Below are 15303 nucleotides of genomic sequence, written 5' to 3'. Positions count from 1 at the left end.
TCTGTGAAGTGTTTTAAACTATATTTGATCTGTTTATAAAGTGTTTTAAAGTTCTTTTCATTATGATTCATTTGTTTTAGGCAAAATCTAAAAACTTCTCAATTTCTAGGTCATAGTTTCTGCAGAGTGACAGGAGCTCATTAGAAATTCACCTCTTAGTTGTGGGCGGGGCTGTTGGTGTGAAGTAAACCTAACGCTGATATCTCATGAAATCTTTGTTCATTCACTCTCCCGCTAGCTTACAGCCCCTCACATTAGCTTGCAACAAAGATGATGAGCAATATCATTTCTATGCAGACGAACAGTTCTGATCCAGATTCCAGCTGACCAGGAAAACAAAGACGTTCATGGATCTGTTTGTCTCCAAGTGGATGCTTCAGAATGGAGCAAAGCAAGGAGACTTAGGCTCCACCCATTTCACTTGCTGTCACAAATTTAAGCTTTTTCAAACTGCACATTTATTAATTTTTATATACTATATAAATTTAGTCGTTTGTCATTATCGTAGAATTGTGTTTCAAATAATGAGCTTTATGTTTACCAGTTTGTAAGTTAATCATTTTCAAGTCTTAATGCAGATATCCACAGCAAATACAAAGGAAAGGGACCATGTAAAAGTGCTGTTAAATGCAATGTAGTCGAAGGTCGGTGCACCAAACTTTTGTGCTGGAAACAAAAGAAAAAAAGTGGGGCTCTCCGGTGCAACCAGTACAAAAAGTTAGTCTAGAGCCCTGATATAGACAGAATTTCAAGGTTTAGCCAGAAAAAAGACGGGGTCTGGTAGAGGAACTACAGTGCTACATTTAGACCAGGGGTCTCAAACTCGCGGCCCGCGGGCCATCTGCGGCCCGCGAGATGATAATTTGCGGCCCGCGTCTTCATATGAAAGATTACTGTTAGTGCGGCCCGCAAGGCTGATATGAATGACAGTTGTTATGTGCAGAGCTGAATGAACCAATCACAGTGAGGTATATGACTCTGGAGGCGGGACATTGGCGGGCTGTCCAGTACCTCCTCACTCACTCATTCATTCCTCCAGTCAGCTGGGAGGAGGAGGAGCCATGAAGCTGTTGGAAGTGCCTTCACTGCCTGTCGTCCGTCAAAAAGCGAGTTTCTGACGCCGCGCCGGGTGTTGGAGGAGCTGAATGTCTCACTTAGAATGAACGGGAGGCGTTTTATTTATGTCAAAACTCCAGCAGAAATAAGAATTCTCCGCACCCACATCAAACATTCCGCGCGGACAAATCCGACTCTCGCGAGCGCTCTTTCCTTTTACACGAGCATGCGCGCGCGCGGGAGCAGAATCTTCAAAGGTGCTTCCACAACGACTGCGTGCGGTGCGTTCAAGAACGCGGTCTGCGCGGGTTTATGAACCCACGCTCAGCAGGTGGTATCCACACTGGAGCAGCGCGGTCACACACACAGTAGCAGAGACGAGATTCTTCTTCTATTGTGTTTTTACCGTTCATTAGGGCTCCTCTGTCATCTACAACAGGGAGAATCTTGGAGCAAAAAGTAAAGACGGTGGAAATCCCTGAAATGTTGCTCCATGTTTTTAGTTGTCACAGCTCTGTCCAAAATATTGTACTTTTACTATCATTAAAGAAAAATAAATAAAAAAAACCTTCTAACTAATCTGTTTTATTAAGTTTTCCTCTTTCTTTTTTTTTCTTAGAATCCTTCCAAATCTTTCAGACAAAGTGAATTGAATTCTGTCTTTTCTCTGAGATTTTGTTCTTTTTCATTGGTTCACTGTAAGCAGCGGCTCTTTCTGCTACCAAATGGATTTTTAGGTTGTTTTTGCTACATTTAATTAATCATCAACTACTACATAGAATTATGCACAATATCCATAACTAATGTAAACATGTTTTTATTCATATTCCCCCCAAGGGGGTCGCGCCCCACCATTTGAGAAACACTGCTCTAGTCAGTCAGTCAATATTTGGTTTCTTCAGTTGTCTGTATCTGCTGTATGGTCATGGTTATCATTTTATTTATTCATGATTGATTTTTTAAAATTCGTTTTTAATATAAAAAAATATTTATTTTTAATAAAGATGTTTGAGAACATTGGAATGTTTTATCAGTGATTTTCTTGTGAAAATCCTGATGCGGCCCAGCCTCACCTAGACTCCGCCTCCAGCGGCCCCTGGCTGAATTGAGTTTGAGACCCCTGATTTAGACTTTTTGCAGATATTGCTGTTTGGTTTTTTTCATCAATCCAAAGCCTTCAGGATTTGTACAGGAGGTTTGCAGCTGCATCTGCAAAAACTCTGTGTAATCGTGTAGTTCTACAACCAGACCCCTCCGGCAGCCAGGACCAAGCTCTTGCTCTGGTAGCAGAGGTGGGACCAAGTCATTGTTTTGCAGGTCTCAAGTCTTTGTCCTCAAGTCCGAGTCAAGTCCCAACACAGATCATGTGTGCTTTTATGAGTTGCATTTTAGCTAAATTCCCACTGAGTTGATGCATCCCCACTTCAAAAATTCTAAATAATTTCTCTATAACAAAAACGCAGTTAACCACATTTGAAATGAGGTTAGATGGAGATGGCAGAGAACCAGGGTAGTCTGGATATTTACGGGGTCATACCATGATTTTCTTAAGCCTTTCAGAGTGAACTATATCCATATATATGATCATAGATTACCTTTGGAACAGGAAAAAACACATTTATGAAATACTATTAGCTATTTTCTTTAGTTTTTGACAGTTTAGTTTTCAACAATTAGTCATTTTTTTATAATTTTACAATTTCTCTAAAATTATTTGCAGGAATAGCATACTTGCTCTGATACAAACACTAGCATCTCCTTACAACTTAATATTTACACAAAACTCCTGTCAAACTTTGAATATTTTGTTGTTCGTACAATTGCTCTTGTCCATTTAAGCTCCTGCTGAAATGTCGACATAAATCTATTTTTAGACAGTTTATACTTTAACACTTGATTGAAATTATGATTATGTTAGACTATAATATATGTATGTAGCAGACAGAAAGACAGATTCAACATGTGTCAGTCGTCATGTCCTTGTATTGTCCTAATCATTGGTTGTGTGTCAACAGTGTCCTCGTATTGTCTACATGTGAGAGACTTAATTGTGTCTACTTTGATGTCCTAATATGGTCCAATTCATTAGCTGTGTGTTGATCTGTGATGTCATAGTTTAGCAAGATTTAACTGGATGAGCTGTTGTACAATTTTTTTTTCTCCTGCATAACATTGTCCACTTTGTTACATCATGCACTAAAAAGTGTTGCTTTGTACAAATCTGTCTTAATAGTTGTATGTGAAGTAGTGTTGGTAACATTATTTTCTTATTCCAAGCAAAAATTTCAAAGGGTTTGGAATTTTGTAATATATATTTATGATTAATAATTCTTTTAAAATGTTGAACATCCTAAAGTTGATGATGGTGGATTTTATGATGAACACTATACAAGCTATGGTGACCAGGTATTTGCGGCACAGTTGTCAAAAATGAAAACTTTTGGTGTAAAAATCAAATGCTCATTTTACGCTTTAACTGGTCACCTATTCTGAAGACAATTCTGTAGCAATTATGGCTTTTCCAGAAAAATTATTGACTAACTTTTCCTCTTTACTCAGATATCTGATGATGAGTTCTCAGACAACACAGACTATGAAGATATCGACTATGTTCCGGACTCAACTGGCTATTCTTCAGACACAACTGTTCATAGTAAGGAACTAAGTGAGACAGACAATTCACAACAAAAACTATTAAAAGACATTTCCTTGGAGATGGCTACAGCACACACTCAGGAGATCACTGATTCTCATAGTTCTTCAGTGATAAGTTGCAGTGCAGACTCGACAGAAAACATGTCTCACAATGACTGCTCCATAAAAGTTGCACCCTTGCTAAGAAGAGGAAAAGAAAGCAAGTATAACAAAAAACAATATTGTCTGTATTGTAAAAAAAAACATTTCCAAACTGGCAAGACACCTTGAAAGTGCACACAAAAACCAACCTGATGTTGCGATGATAAATTTTTGTGTGAAATGTCAACCAAGTTTCAAGTCTAATGTGTGTTTAGCCAATGGGATCAATATATATAAATATATATATATATTTTTTTTTTTTTACCAGACCAGGTTGTCACAACTGACGACGATTCTGATGAGGAAACGATCGCTGACCTAAACCATCAGGAAGGTATTGTGACTTGCTCGCTATGTAGTTGTATTGATATTCTCAGTGTGTTATTAGATACTTTACCTAATTATTACTTTGCAAAGATTCAAGTACTGAGACTTCTGGGGATCCAAGGTTAACCCTTGACTCAACCACATTGAGCAACATGGAGCCCACTTTAGATCCAGTCATGTTGGACTGCTTGGAGTCCACTTCCAGAAAAACCAGAACTGAACCAACTGGTAAAATATGAAATAACTGTAGTGATAAATGATGTGTGTATGTTTATCATAATATATGTTCCAGATTCCCAGCAGAACACCGCACCTAAAGCCAGTACAGCTTCTTTAAAGTTCTCCAATAAAAAGAAAGGTGAAGTGTTTTGATTTCACCAACTTCAATTCCCCATTTCTCACTGTTTTTATTTAGTAAAGGCCTTTTATTTTGTTTCCATGTATGACAGCTGGAAAGGAGAGAAGCAAGTGGAGAGATGAGGAAATAACTGCAGTTGAACGACACCTGTTACCTTTCATCACTGGTTTCAAGGTACCAGGTAAACGGGACTGTGAGGCGTGCCTCCAGGCAGAGCCAGTAGCTCTAAAGGACAGAGACTGGGCTGCTGTCAAATTCTATATTTACAACAGAGTGGTGGCATTAAAAAGAAGATTGAACAAATAGAACTGTAAAATTGTGACAAATTCTGAGGTGCAATTTTATTTTTGATGGACATTTTAATGTATTTTTTTTATATTGTAGTTTGAGGTATACAATTGTTTGTTGTAAAAGTATTCTGCTTTCTTTCTTCATGCATGCTGTCAGCAAAATTCATAATTAACCCTTGGGTTTAACTTGATATTTAAATATATCTCCCTAAAAGTCCTTCAGGAGCTCAGATTGATTTAATTGGGATTACACGATGAGCTAATTTATATCAAAGGATACATGAATGATAGATGTGATGATTATATGGTTTTATGTAGACATTTTGCAAAAAACAAAAAGTTGCAAATACTGACACTATGGTTATCAGGTCTTTATAAGTCACATAAATGTAAAATTATTGTGTGTACAATTGGTTTCATAATTCACATAAACATGAAATAACTGTGTGAATGATTAAGGCACTCATATGTCACATAAACAAGACGATGTCCCCATAAGTAGCAGTTATTTCATGTTTGAACAAAATATGGCCGTAGCAAAAATCTGAATAGATGAATAGTTTTCTATAAGCATTGGCTGAAGATCATTTGATTCCCAGGTCTGTAGGACCTTTGGTTTGGCATCAAACAAACGTACCCATTTGTTCTGGTTTTGTCATAGGTACTTATATTTCATGAAAACAAACAGGCGTGTGTGTGTGTTTGTGTGTTTTCTTTACTTTGTATGTGTGTGTTTGCTTGACTCTGCAGGGGTGTGTTTGTATGTGTGTGTTTGTCTTTATTTGTGTCTGTATTGTCTTCAGTGGTGTGGGGGTGTGTGTGTTTGTGTGCATGTGCATGACTCGGGGTGTGTGTGTTTGACTCTGGATATATGTGTGCAAATGTGTTTTGTGTGTGTGTGTGTGTTTGTCATTATTTGTATCTGTATTGTCATCTTTGGTGTGGGGGTGTGTGTGTTTGTGTGCATGTGCTTGACTCTGCATATGATTTTTTGTGTGTGTTTGTCTTTATTTTCTGACTGTATCGTCATCTTTGGTGTGTGTGTCTCTGTTTACATTAATCTGTGTGTGTGTCTTTATGTTGTATCTGTGTGTACAGATGTATGTGTTTTGTTGGTGTGTGTTTTCTCAGTAAAACACAATTTCTTTATTCAAAACACTGAAATTGAGCAAGTTGAGTCAACAGAGGAGGTTTCTTAAACCTAATCTATGCTTACACATCAGAGTCTCCGCTGCCTCCGTTCCTCCACCACCACCCCCCATGCCCCCCTCCAAACGGGCGCTTTATCACACGTTAGCACACAGGCGCGGCGCTCCCGCCTTTATTCCATTTGTGCCACTCTATCTCCAGCTCTTTGTGATTCAGAGTCCATCTGAGCCCTTCCTCTGTGGAACATGACAGGACACAAACCTGGGCTGTTCAGCCCTCACATGTTGTAGAGCTAACATTCAGACAAAGTTACACTACTTTAGTGCAATAAGATGTAATGGGATTACTCAGGAAATCTTCACTGAGGTTCTGGACGGGGATCACAGAATCCTGATCCAAAACAGAACTGACTCAGCTCCAATCGGTCTTCCCCATAACCTCTGAGCTCCTGCTGTGCATGCCTTCTCCCCTCGTCTTCATGCTCATCCTCATGCTTTCACCATAAGGAACTTGGATGTTCCTCCAGGAGAAGCCAGACAGGTCTGCAAACATCCGAGTCGGCTCACTGTCAGGGAAATGCTTTCAGACCGCCAGCAGCATCCTTCCATCTCCGTCCATGTTCTCCTCTTTTTGTCTTTCATACAGTCAGCTTTTCTGCTCGGCGTTTTCTTCAGCATTCATCCACCCACTTCTCTTTCATCCTTCCTTTCTTGTGCACCTCCCACTCTCTCCTTAACATAGTTTATCTCTCCTGCCGCCTCCCACACTATCTTCATCCTTCCTCTAGGTTCTGACAACACGTCAAATCCCACCGTCTCTGCTTCCTGATGATCCTCCTGCCAGGTGTTGAAAAATCTCCCTGAATCCAGGTTTTCTTTGTCCTGTCTTTGTCCTTCTCAACTGTCTCCTGTCTCACTCGTGTTGTGTTCCCGAGGCCCCACCCTTTTTAGTGTTTCTGGAGTGTGGATTGGGCCCTGAACTCTCAGTGTGTGTGATGTGCATGTATCTGTTTTTGTGAGCATGAGTGTGTCTGTTTCTATGATTGTGTGCTAGTGTGAGAGAGTAAGCAAATGTGTAAGTGTGACAATGTGTGTTTTTATTAGAGTCCGTCAGTGTCTGAGAGTGTGTTAGTGTGTTAGTGTGTGCTCTGAGAATCACTGTGAATGGGTAATGGACCGGCCCGCTTCAGAGTCCAAACTCTCTGTTTTCTGTGAGATCGAGGAGGTCCTCTAAGAAATGTCCTCAGTCTAGAGCAGGGATCGGCAATCTTTGACAATAAAAGAGGCATTTGGGCTCGTTTTCTGGTGACCAAAACCTAGAAGGAGCTGCCTTTAAGAAATTTGGATTTGCATTAATGGCCTTTTTTTTAATAGACTATGTCTATTTTTTGGCACAAAAAACAAAAATATAAAAAGAACTTAGCATCTCTCAAAATGTGATTATTATTATTATTATTATTACTTATTTTCAAAATTAAAGATGCTGTGTGCCAAACAGGAACATCTCAGTGCAGCTCTGGACAGCTAGTAACTAATGTTGTGAAGCATAAAATATTATGTGCTTTTAACTCATAAAAGATCAAACTTTTTACCAAAGTTTTGCTTTGCATATAAAATCTGTTCATTCTGGAGGTAGAGTTGAACAAACAAGATGTCTTCAGGTCAACAGGATGTAAAAACCTACATAGTTTATCATCTATGTGAACCTCAGACATCAATTTATACATTTAACTAATCTAAATTAAATAAATGCTAATTAAGTAATCCTTACTTTAAAAAAATTATATTATGTTTTTCATTTATATATTTATTTATGCTATTTTTCTCTTTTTTGTCCTCAGCAGTCTTACATTGCTGGGTTTTGTTATTTTAGTTTGGATCTTGGTAGTCTTAGTTTGTGGGCTTTATTTGTTTTCTTTAGGTAGTTTTGGTTATGCAGTCATTATCAGGAGCTGCTGACTCTGACGGTCGACATGTCTGGATCAGCAGTCTCCATGATTTATTTTATGCTTGTCCAAAGAAGCCACAATGAAGAGATAAAAGAGCCACATGTGGATCTGGAGCTGCAGGTTGCAGACTCCTGCTCCAGATCCATAATTTACCACCTCACTGTAGACACTGTTGACAGAGAACTGATTTCGCCTAAAAAAAAAAACATAAAATCATTTGTGAGAGTGTCTTTAAGGGCAACTGATAGGCCCTCTCCGTGGCTCCTTGTCTCAATGTGTTTGACTGCTGAGATCTCTCAGCTGCATCAGGAGTTTCACAAATCACCCATACCTGATAGTACTCCTTCTTCCGCTTAATGACATCCCTTAATTCCAGCAATTACATGCAGGTTTGTGGATTCCTGCTACAACTGGCACCAGAGACCTTAAGACCCCAGTGTACAATCAGCTATAGATGGAAAATATAATTCAGTATCGCCAGTCCTCCTCAATATCTGGTTTAAGTTCTTCAGGATATGTTACCAACAGACTCCTACAATGCGGTTTGGCCTGCCAAATCTGTCCAGTTTGCTCCTACGCCAGCAAATCTAACAATGGAATGCTTTGAACCGAGGACGTCCTGGTGTCATTTGCTCTGATGGACACCCATCAACTCAAACATGGCATTTGCTATAAAAAAACAGTTTATATCACAGAAGTTCAATAAGGTTTAAACAATCTGAAACATTTCTCTGATTCTTCAAGTCAGACGAGAGAGATTAGTTCAAAATACTTTCAAGTAGAAACGGGCAGAGACTGTGCAGGCCGTCTCTTCTTTGCTCTGAAGTTCTCTGTCCGCGCCTTGTCTTTTTATTCGGTTTGGGGCGTTCCCTAGTTACATTTACAAACCGGTTTTACAATCACTGATGTCAGATTCTCTATCATCCTGTTTGTGGAGCTAGTTTCTTCAAGTATCCGCATTGTATCAGCTCTTCACAGCCCTCAGCTGGGGCTTGGCTCCAGTTTCTTGATACCTAGCTGTGCACAACGTCAAACAAGAAGATTAAAGACAGAGAAGTTAAAATAACTCAAACAAATATTTGATAAATGTATGTACAACCCTATCACAAATCACCACAATATGTTCAGCTTGGTCAGAAGTCTTTCATATATCAGAATAAAGCTGTGAAACAAAAAGCCTGGAGCAAGATTCACCAGATTTACATGACTGGTATGTTAGCCTCTTCCAACTGTTGGTGGTGGACATGAGCTAGTAAACAGTAGAAAAGAAAATAGAAGAAGAAGCCCCTCCCTGCTTGTCCAGTGTGAACACTACGCGGGCTCAAGAACCCACGTGTGTCCATAGCTTTAGACGACCCAAATGTATGCTAAAAGCACATTCATTGCCTGGTGTGTAAGCACAAGAGTGTGGGGGGTGTATTTGTGTGTGTTTAGGAGTTTATTGAGTGTGTCCGTGAATGTGTAAGTGTAGGAAAGTGTGTGTCTTTGTGTGAGGGTGTGTTGGAGTATGCTTGAATGAGCGCGTTGGTGTGTGTGTATCTGTGTGTTATAGTGTTTGTCTGTAAGTGTGTGTGAGTTTTTGTACGTGTTACTGTTTGTTTCCTCTCATTCTGCTTTCTCTTTTATTTTTCCTCGTCTTTGTTCGTAGCTCATCTTCTCCCTTTCCTTACCAGCATCTGTCTGCCTCACTCTTTGCTCTTTGCTGCCAGTCAGCCCTAATGAGAAAACACTGGGGACCAACAAAATAATTAGGTTATTGAGGATTTGCATGCCCCCCCTTCCCCAAGTGTCTGAACACACACACCACCTATCCTCAAATACGATTACTGCTGAATGCTCTACAGTGTGTGTGTGCATGCGTGCCTTACATGTGGGTGTGTGTGTGCATGTGTGTGTACAAACATAGGTTCTCTTCTGGGACAAACAGATTGCTCCAATTACTGTCAGGCTTATCTGCCCCTAATTGGCTGTGATTGGACCCGTCCTCCCTGGTGGGACGGGCCCTGAGATTTAATTAAGCCCTGTGATTGGTCGCTTTGAATTTTTCATGTTGGGACTAAAAAAAGCCACAACACTTCCAGGAAGCACACTCTTGACCCCCGGAATCCCAGGGATGATGGTGCCACCAACAACTGGGTTCACATTTTTGGACAAATGTTTGCAAGTCTGTGTTTGTTGCTTTTGGATTTGTGTGTACATTGTTGTTTATTGTTTGAATGTTAAAATGTTTTAGTGTCTTAGTTTGTGTGTTTTTTCCCAGAAAGCTAAATTCTAGCTTCCTATTACTAGTTGAATTTTGACAGTCATTTCCATTGACTCTATGAGTACTGGACTGAGTGTGTTTGCCAATTTCTAGTGCAGTCCAGATCTACTAATTCCAAAATCAAGTGTACTAGAAATTTCCCAGAAGTCTTTGCGAAAACTTAGCATGCTTGATTAGCGAATATAGACCACAATGCATTGCAGTCAAACAATTTAGAACAAAAAAATTTGTTTGAATGTAATTTTTCAATAAACCATCCACATTTTTACCATCAGAACACAGTGGAGTTGTAAATAGACGTGAAATGATCGTATTGATTAGATTTTGACTTTGTGAAATCTGTGACGCAGTAGCGTAGTGAGCATCGTGTCCGAATTGCCTTTAAAATCTAGGACACTATATTGTCCCGCACTATATCATTTTTTAGTAGTTAGGGATTAAGGTGGGAATTCGGACATAGATTATGTGTGAACTTGATACAGTCAACTTTCATTTCACACAACAAAAAGTGGGAGAAGAGAGACTCAAGCTCAAAGGTTTTGAAAGCAAGTGGCTGTAAATTAGAGTTTAGAAAAATTAAAGGAATTTTGTGAAGGAAGAGGCAACTCAAGAACACAAACAGACTGAAAGACCAACAGAGAAAATCTGATTGAAAGCAGGAACATGTGAAAAAAAGAGATTTGAGAGCAAGAGCTGATCATGATGTTATTAAAGTGTGCTCTCAAATTTTATGACTATGCTCTTGATTAAAAACAGGAATCTCATCACATGTGTGGTTGTGTATGTGTGTGTTTGACCTTCACCCTCCATTGGTGTGATGGAGCTCTTGCTCCCACTGGCTCCTCACACAGGAGGAGGTGCAGATACTGGAACGTTGTACTGGTGTCTGTATGCATGTTTAACTTCATTCCTCCGCCTCCTTCCACTGGGAGTGTCAGTGGGAGGTCCCAGGGGGGATAATGGGGAGGCGACAGGTCAGGGGTTTGAGGGGTGGGATGGTGTGTTAAAAGGTTCAATGAGGGGACAGCACTTTGGTTGATTGGTTGTAGTCCCTTGGGATATGCATTTGGGGGGGCACTGAGACATGATGTCATACCATCCTAAAGAGAGATGGGAAAGTGGATGACACCCCCACCCCACCCCGGCCTGAGGAAAACCGTTATCCCCCATAGACATGATATAGAAAATGATGTTCCTTTCTGTGTAAAAACCCACACTGTTGCAGGACTTCCCATGATGCACCAGGGTTCTTTACATATTTGTTGGCATTGCGTTTGCAGGAGTAACAAGGAGCAATGAGTTATTTCAGATCAGATGGAGCTTTTCTGATGTAAATGTATCAAAAGGAAATTTCATTTAGACTCTGACTTAACCTTTTCACACCGGAGCTCCAGTGTTTATGTTCTATGATTTACTGTAACTTTTCAACCGTTAATGCAATCAACGTGATTCCAGCAGATTGTGAAGGGGAAAAGCGGCTTGTGCCGCTTTAAGGTACATTCACACCAAACGCGATTTGCGCAACAAATTGCCCCGCCCCTCTTTTGTCATGCGAAGACTTTGCTGCTCGTCACCTGTCAAAAAATCTGTTCTGAACTTGATGCCGCGGCCGCATGTGGGAGGAGCTACCAGGTAATGCATTTAGGATCATCGCTATCAGGATATCTCACTTAGAATGCACGGAAGACACAGATGATGTTGAGGAATCAGGCTTATTTATTGTGAAGAGTTCCACAAAAAAACATCAGTAATCATGTCTCTATGATTGAGTTTGTATGGTTATAATTAAAAGATTTTCCTGGTACAGGGGGCTGTGTCTGAATGACAGCCGCTTCCACTGTGTTTCTGTGTCTCAGTGGCTGAATTTGAAGGCTGACTGTCTCGTATTAATCCGAGGGCATAAAGTTAGGAGACCCTTTTACCTCGCAGTGGGCGTCATATTAAGCAAGTGAGCTCCGCTGCAGGAGTGACAGCCGGTGACCGGTGTATACTGCCATCATCTCAAAGTAGATGAGCTCTGCAAGTCCACGGCTGTAACAGGTTAAGGAAAAAGATGAAAGTTTTGGCAAAAAACATTTGCTTTGGACTAGTATTCTATCCACTGATCGAGTCACTGAAAACGCCACTTGCCCAAAGCTCAGTTCCTGATTGGTAGATGTAATACAGTGACCGGTGAAACTTCAGAAATTGTACATATTTATATATATATTCAACCCATAAACGACTGTGTTAGGAAAGTGCCTGGATGATCACACCAGCACATTTCATTCAGGCTGCAGGTTTGTCACCGTAGAAGTCTGTGACATGGTTCTACCTGGGGTGGTTGGATCCATCTCTGGCAGGAGATAAGCTCAGCGGAGAAACTTTCAGGTTGTTTAGAAGCGAAAAAGAAACCCAACTGGAGTGAAAATATCGTAGCAGTAATCTTCTCCATGTTTGTGAAAGGTATAAAGAGCATCTTCGCTGCTACAGCGCTGAGCCAGAAAAGCCTTTTTTCAAATGTCATCAGCAGCAACATCAATAATTCTTCAGTTTGTTTGCTACTGTTGAAAGGCTAAATAATCCTCCAACTCGGTTAACTGCCGATTTATTATCTCAAGGCAAATGCATTAAGTTTGCATCCTTTTCAACAGAAAAATAGAACATACCCGGACAACAACCCCAGCTGCAGCCTGGTAGAATAATCTGATTTAGTGGAATCAGAGCTAACACACTGGAGAGCAGTTTCAGCTATAAACTCAGCACCCTTCTGTTTGGACACTTAGCTAAGTTAGCTAAAGCATTCATTCAAAAAGGTCTCAGCAGTCTAAAAAATGGTGTCTAGAAAAATGTTACCAGGTTGCTTTGGTTGGATATTTTTTCAACCAAACCGCAGTCGTTGAACTGGGCCTCAGGAATATGGGATGCTCGCAGGAAGTTGATTTTTATTCCAGGTTTACTCGTTTCTGGCTCCATCTTTTTCCTGTAAGTGCAGCATCATGCGGAAGATTCTTCCTTCTTTCTTCCTTTTATGTTCCCATAAATCATTGAGGGTTTTTCCTCCGTCTCTGCTCCTGCAGTGAAACTGAAGCAAACACTTTAGTTTTTACGATTCTTACATGTGAGGCAAACGTCCCCTTGTTTCACCGCCGTGGACGCGCTCAGATTTACAGCCTAACGAAGGCAGTAAACCTGCAGACATGCTCCTCCAGCTGTTTGAACGAAGACTTGGCCTTCGTAGGGCTGAAGATGTAATTACTTTATCCAAGCAGAAATCAGCTTATTGAGGCTGTCACATCATCCTGGGGGGAGTAGGGGGGTTGGTGATTGAAGCCGCTCTGACCATCAGAGTCTCCGTTCACGTTCGGACCATCAGATTTCATCAGAACTGGGTTCCAGGTTCCTCAACTCCTGCTCATGTAGTGGAGAAATCTTTAGGAGAATTTCCATGAGTCTGGTTACTTTTGACCTGGATCTCCAAGCGGGATGCCCTTGAGAAGGCCCTTTGAATTAACGTTGGGATTCTGGTTCTCTAGGACCCTACAAACTGTCTACCTGCCCACCTATTTACCTGTCTGCCTTCCTGTCTTCCCGCCTTGCTTCCTTTCTGTCTGCCCTTCTGTCTGTGCCCTTTTTATTTATGGATATCCTTTGAAAACATCAGATTATTAATTTTCTTTTACTTCTGGTGAAGGTCTGCCATCTTATGGCCAAAGTGAGAACTGCATATTTTAACCTCAATTCTCATAACTGCACAAAAAAGGAAAACTTCTTTCCTTTTACTCAGTTTTTGTCCTACAGAGACTTAAAGAGAAAAAGTGACGTTCAACATTTGATCCAGACGTCCTGGATTGTCCTACTGTTGTGCTACAATAAATAGTTTTGGGAAAACTAATTATTTCTTTTGTTTTATTATTATTAATAGTGATGGAAAACATAATAAAGATGCTCAATAGCTCTGAAAATGTAGAGTTACAATATGATCTGTGTTTATATTTTAAAAGATCCTTTTATATATACATATATTTATATATATATATTTCCACCCAAAATATTGTAGAATGAATATGATGAGCTGTCTTCATTACTAGCTCATATAAATGCAGACATTTATTAGTTTTGATAGGTTATTGGTGTTTACAGAATAGCCTTTCCCCAAGCTTGGACTTTGTAGACGGTCCCTCAGCAGCCGTCTCGCTGCCGTGTCTATCTGCAGCTCGAAGAGAACACTACTCATTGAACGGCAACAAATGATCATTTTTCTTTTGAAATGCATTTGTAGCTCACTCTTGTGATAATACAAAATGTTTGAGATATTTGCTGTCACATTTGGACGTTTTTCATAGGAGCTACTGAGCCCAGAAGTCCGAACCTGCGAATATCTATTTACATCTACACATTTTACGTTCTTACAATGAAATATATGGTTTGAACAATATATTTTTTATTGTAAGAACTTGAAACGTTTTATATAACATGATAAACAGGAGTATTTTTTAAACATGAAAATTATATTGTATGAACGCGATATTATAATTGTACAAAAAGTTATATTGTTAGAACAATAAACCTTTCACGTTATAACGTGATATGCCGTTTTATTTATTTTCACTGGGTGGCAGCTCTGAGCGTCTGTACAAAATAGTCCAAATTAATTATGAATACTAAAAAATCCGGAATATTATTCCAGAATAAATCAACTTAAAAACTAAAACCTTTTTCAATATATTACTCTCCATAAAAATATTTTTGTCAAAATTTTACAAGTTAGAAATAGGCGCAATAAAATAAAATGATCTGGAGGGCCGGATAGAATTAGCCGGAGGGCCGGATCCGGCCCCCAGGCCTTGACTTTGACACATGTGCTGTAAGAACAGGGATAACCAATTTAGTCTGTTGAAATTTTAGCTGTTCATATTTTATGACTGACCTTTTGCTTCTGTAAAATTACCAGCGTGAAGCCCAATGGTCTATATAAATATATAAATTAAACTGAATTGAATCTATCATAAGAAAAACCAATCAGGACGTTCCTTCAGCTGCTGAACTGCATGTAGGAGTACACTCTCTTCTTTTCTTTTTTAGGTCATCAGGTCAGAGTTCATCAGCTGCAACAACACAGATTCTGGACCCATGC

General features: G+C 39.8%; 1 long non-coding RNA gene across 1 annotated transcript; it reads left to right on the top strand.

The window, feature by feature from the left end:
• The first annotated feature begins 4292 nt into the window (after positions 1 to 4292).
• On the top strand, positions 4293 to 4907 carry LOC112153724. The gene is made up of 3 exons (XR_002920529.2): positions 4293 to 4407; positions 4472 to 4537; positions 4629 to 4907. It is a non-coding gene; the product is annotated as an uncharacterized LOC112153724 (long non-coding RNA).
• Positions 4908 to 15303: the final 10396 nt, after the last annotated feature.

Source organism: Oryzias melastigma, linkage group LG10 (assembly GCF_002922805.2).
Source record: "Oryzias melastigma strain HK-1 linkage group LG10, ASM292280v2, whole genome shotgun sequence".
Taxonomy (NCBI): domain Eukaryota; kingdom Metazoa; phylum Chordata; class Actinopteri; order Beloniformes; family Adrianichthyidae; genus Oryzias; species Oryzias melastigma.
This window is presented reverse-complemented; position numbering and strand designations above follow the sequence as displayed.